This window comes from Nicotiana sylvestris, chromosome 6, assembly GCF_000393655.2.
Source record: "Nicotiana sylvestris chromosome 6, ASM39365v2, whole genome shotgun sequence".
Taxonomy (NCBI): Eukaryota; Viridiplantae; Streptophyta; class Magnoliopsida; order Solanales; family Solanaceae; genus Nicotiana; species Nicotiana sylvestris.
In genome coordinates, this window is record NC_091062.1 from 52301311 (window position 1) to 52307310 (window position 6000).

Consider the following 6000-nt stretch of genomic DNA (forward strand, 5'->3'; position numbering starts at 1 on the left):
TTTCCCTATACTAGGATTCTCATCCTTTTCTTTTTATGTAGTTTAATCTCATCGGTACGGAGATGATAAAAAGGGTTTCCCATATGGAGCAGTTGATGCATGACTATCAGATTGAGGCTGATAATTGGAAAGAGCAATATGAAAGCCTCCAGCTTGAGATGGAAGTTTTAAAGGAAAACAAGTGTACCTTGGAGTAGCAAATAAAAGTCATGGCAGCGAAGCTAGCAGTTGAGAAAGCCTCTTCCAACCAGGCGGGCAAGGACAAGCACCTTCTTGAGTCATCTTTTGTTGAACAACTCTCTAAGGCTACAAAAGAGATCAGAGGTCTAAAAGTCTTGCTACATGAGAAAGAAGTTTATGCAGGTGAGCTTGTTAAAATGCTCACCAAGCCCAAGAAGACCTCCGAGTGTCTACCGATAAGGTTAGGTTTTTGGAGAGTTCTCTTGCCCCTTTACATGCTTCTTATAATGCTGCTTTAACCGAGGAGGAAGAACTTAAGAACGAAATTGATCATTGGGAAAGAGATTATGAAACTCTTGAGGACAAGGCTGTTGTTGAAGTCAGTTGGGCCATTTTGAACACGCGCCATGATACTCTTATGGAAGTAAGCCATGAAGGTTTTAACTTGGATGCTAAGATAGCAAAGATTAAAGAAACTATCGAGAAGACTTAGTAAAGTCAAAGTTTTTCTTTGCCCATGGCTGATACTCCCGAAAGTGTTGAAGCTGATCCTGATGTAGCGGTTGTTCAAGACTCTTTCGATCAAGTTGAACCTTCTGCTACTGATGATGCCATCTTGAATACTGGTTCAGAACCTGCTCTATAATGAAAGTTTGATTGTGAAGTTAACTAGTTTTTTTGTTTTGTTGGTGAACACTTGGTGGTTTTTCCCCTAGTCCCATTTAGGACTAATATTTTTTGGTAACATCATACCTCCAGTCCTTTTCGGGGTTTTTTTATAATGACAATTAGGTTAAGACTAAGTTCATACTTAGTTATAACTAGGTTATTTAATATATCAAAAAGTTTATGCTCAACTTTCATGATGACTTTGATTTAAGTTTCTGTTTTACTCTTTTAGTGGGTTGCCCTTGTTTTTCCTTTTAAGTTTAAGGCTTTGTTTTCTACTTTAATTTTAATACTTGTGTTTTTGTTTACCCTTTTAACTCTTGCATTTAAAAATGCTTAGCTAATTTCATGGATTATTTTAATCAAGCATGAATTATAAAAGAGGGCCTTTTTATATACGACACTTGATGAAGAAGACGTCTCAACTTCATAATGGTGTAAACATACGAAAGAAGAAATAGGAACATATATGTTTCTTGGGATAACTTTGAGAAAAGTTTTATTTCATTCGAACTTGTCAAACTCACATGTATTTAAGTAGCATCCATAACTCTTCTGTAACTGGTTGCTTTACAACAGATTTGTAAAAAGAAAATCCAAGGGTTTCTTTATGATACATGACTAAATACTACCTTTAACCTAAACATTCGCAGTACTTCATAGGTTTTTGAATCAGGCTTGTGTTTTTGGCTCGTGACTTTGCTCTGAACTTGATATTCGTTGAACAGACTTTAGGCTTGACTTGAAATTTAATTGTTCCAGTCTTCTTTGCCTTCCTTATACATATATTATATGTATATTATATAGTCCCCCAAGTGTTTGAGCTTTGAAGTATGAAATCTCGAGCACTTGATTATTCCTTCCATGCGGTCCTTTTCCTAAAAAAGAAAAACATATGTGACCCGGAGGTATAATCTAGAAGAAGACTGCTTAACCCATTACATATCCATCAGAATAGTTGTTACCCTAGATCGGGAATTATGTTTCTTCCCCGTGTCTTCCGGGTCTAATTTCATCATTTGGTGTGGGTTAGATTTTTGCCTATCATCTAAAATTGTTAGTATAATTTTAACAATTCAAAAACAAAAATCATAAGTGGGGATACATGAACGTTGGTATTTCATTCCCTTAGAAATAATACTCTTTAGATGAACAACATTCCAACTTGAGGGTAGAATCTTGCCATCCATGGTTTCAAGCTCATATGCAACTTTTCCTGCGATACCAGGAATCTTATAAGGCCCTTCCCAATTTGGACTTAACTTTCCTGCATTGGCTGCTCTTGTGGATTGGAAAACTTTCTTGAGTACGTATTCCCCAATCTTGAAGTATCTGAGACGAGCTTTCCGATTGTAATATCGCTCAATAAATTGTTTTTGCGCTGCCATTCTTATTAAGGCAGTTTCTCTCCTTTCTTCAAGAAAATCCATATTTACCCGCATCTCTTCTTCATTTGACTCTTCGGTAGCTTGAGTATACCTCTTACTTGGCTCCCCTATATTAACTGGAATTAAGGTTTCAGCACTGTATACAAGTGAGAATGGTGTATCTCCCGTACTTGTTTTTGATGTTGTTCGGTAAGCCCACAAGACTCCAGGTAGTACCTCTGGCCACTTACCTTTTGATTTTTCTAGTATTTTCTTCAAGTTGTTGATAATAACTTTATTTGTTGATTCAGCTTGTCCATTGGCCACTGGATGATAAGGTGTCGAAGTAATCCTTTTAGTTTGCCAACTTTGGAAGAATTCTGTGATTTGTGCACCTATGAATTGCGGGCCATTATCACACACGTTCTCTTTTGGAACCCCAAATCGGCATATGATGTTTCGCCAGATGAAGTCTCTGACCTCTTTTTCTCGTACCTGTTTGAAGGCCCATGCTTCTACCCACTTAGTAAAATAGTCAGTGAGTACTAATAGAAATCTTACCTTGCATTTGACTTGTGGTAGTGGACCTACGATATCCACCCCCCACTTCATAAAAAGCCATGGTGCAACAACCGGATGTAATAATTCAGCTGGTCGATGCATGTTGTTACCATATCTTTGGCACTTGTCACATTTAGCCACAAAATCTTCCGCCTCTTCTTCCATTTTTGGCCAGTAATAGCCAGCTCTAATTATAGTTTTTACCAAAGATCTTCCTCCAGCGTGATTTTCACAATGTCCCTCGTGTATTTCTTTAATCACATATTTCGTTTGAGAAGGCCCGAGACATCTTGCTAGATGGCCACTGAACATTTTTCGATATAAATTGTCCCGATCTAAACAGTAACGAGCAGTGTTTTAGCAAAGTGCCTGAGCCTTTTTCTTATCTTCAGGTAGTATTCCATACTGCAAAAAATTGACAATCTCATTTCTCCAATCCCAAGTTAGATTATTGTAATTTACCTCATTTTTATCTTGATCAAGCACTGAATGAAACGAATGTATTACGGAAGCATTTTTTCATTTGTTACTTCTGCAACGGATGCAAGATTAGCCAAAGCGTCTGCCTCGACATTCTCTTCCCTTGGTATCTGCGTAACTTTCCAAGTTTGGAATTATCTGACTAAGTCTCGTGCCTTTTCCAGGTATTGTTGCATCCTTGCCTCTCTAGTTATATAAGTCCCCTACATTTGGTTAACTACGAGTTGCGGATCGCTTTTAATTATGACCTACTCTATTCCGAGCTCTCGTGCAAATTCTAAACCTGCAATCACAGCTTCATATTCTGCTTCATTATTAGTAATAGGATAGCGTTTTATGGCTTGTCGTATAGTTTCTCCCGCGGGTGGTACCAAGACAATGCCTAGACCTGCTCATTTTATATTTGATGAACAATCGGTAAATAAGGTCCAAGTACCTGGATTAAACCCGTTAAATAACTGCAGTTCTTTTTCTGCCTCTGCTTGTATCCCTGGGCTAAAATCTGCTAAAACTTGTGACTTTATTGCAGTTCTAAGTTGATATGTAATGTCATATTTGCTTAGCTCTATAGCCCACTTGGTTAATCTACCTGATAACTCTTGTTTATGCTATATATTACATAAGGGGTAGGCAGTTACTACAGAGATGCCATAATTAATGCTAGTGCAAGTTTCTCTAAATGAGGATATCGAGTCTCAGCATCCAATAAAGACTTGCTAACATAATAAATTGGAGATTGTTTACCTTGGTCCTTTCGAACTAATACGGCATTTACCGCTACCTCTGAAACAGCAAGGTAGATGAATAGTTTTTCCCCATCTTTTGGTTTGGCTAGCAATGGTAGATTTGACAAGTACGCTTTTAAATTTTTGAGCGCTTGTTGACATTCTTCAGACCATTCAAATTGATTTTGCTTTTTTAGTGCTAAAAATAATTTGAAGCATTTTTCCGATGACTTGGAAATAAACCTTCCCAAAGTTGCTATTCTTCCCGTCAACCTCTGTACTTCTTTTTTGCTCGTAAGTATATCCGGAATTTCCTCAATAACTTTAATCTACGCGGAATTTACTTCAATGCCACGGTTAGAAACGAGGAATCCCAAGAACTTACTTGATGACACGCCAAATACACATTTCTCAGGATTTAACTTCATGAAAAATTTGCGAAGAATCTGAAATGTATCTGACAGATGTTGAATATGATCCCCCGCTTGTTGTGATTTGACCAGCATATCATCTATATACACCTACATGGTTTTTCCTAGATGTTCTTGAAATATTTTGGTCACTAGCCTTTGGTACGTGGCCCCAACACTCTTTAGGCCGAACAACATAACTTTGTAACAGTAAGTCCCCCTGTCTGTGATAAAGGAAGTTTTTTCTTCATCTAGAGGATCCATTTTAATTTGATTATATCCTGAATAGGCATCTAAAAAACTCAATAATTCATGTCCTGCAGTAGCATCAATTAGTTGATCTATGTGCGATAATGGAAAAGAATCTTTAGGGCAAACTTTATTTAGATCAGTATAATCTACACAAACTCGCTACTTACCATTATTTTTGGGCACTACTACTGTATTATCCAACCAATATGGATACTTTACCTCGCGGATGGACCCGATTTTTAAAAACTTTTGCACCTCATCTTGAATCACCTGATTCTTGAAGGAACCTTGCTTCCCTTTCTTTTGTTTGACAGGTGGGTATGATGGATCTTCATTTAATTTGTGGATCATTACCTCCAATGGTATACCTGTCATATCTGAATGCGACCAAGCAAAACAATCTGCATTAGCCTTTAAAAATTCAATCAACTTACGTTTCATCTCCGGACTGAGGTTGGTTCCAATATAGACTTTTCTGTCTGGCCAATGTACAAATAGTACCACAGCTTCCAATTCCTCTATTGTTGTTTTGATGTTTTCATTTTCTTCTGGTTCTTGAATAGTATCAGGCCTCAAGTTTACATCTTTTTTCCCGTCTTCAGTTGAGGCTTGTGTTGCTGCATCCTCAACTGAATTCTGTAATTGCTATTTTTCGTCGCTTTTTGCGCTTGAATTTGTCACAAAGTTAATGCTTCGAGAAGCCTGTTGGTCACCACGGATTTGCCCTATTCCCTATTGTGAAGGAAACTTGATAACTTTATGTAAAGTAGATGGAACAACATCCATTTCGTGAATCCATGGTCTGTCGAGAATCATATCGTAAGCCATATCCATTTCTAGCACTTGAAATTTGGTGTCTTTGACTACTCCTTCTGCGAATGTGGTAAGTATTATCTCCCCTTTTATTACGATGCTCGAGTTGTCAAAACCAAACAAGGTGTGTGCCTTGGGTATTAGCTTATCATTGGATTGCATCTCGTTTACCACTCTCAACAGAATGACATTCACAGAACTACCTGGATCAATCAAAACTCGTTTACATTAGTGTCATGTACAAGTAATGATATTACCAGTGCATCATTATGCAGGGTCAGCACACCATCTACATCTGTATCATCAAATGTTATACTATCTTCTTCCAAAACCTGTCGAACTCATTTCCCGTGGGTGACTGTAATTTTTGACACCTTCTTTGCTGCCGTATATGTTACGCTATTAATCTCCTCCTCTCCACTTATGACATTAACCGTTCTCTTTAGTGAAGGAGGTTTTGGCGGTTCCTGCATGTTCTTCATATATGCTTGCTTTCCCTTTTCACTAAACAATTCAGTTAAGTAAACTTGTTCTAATAAACGC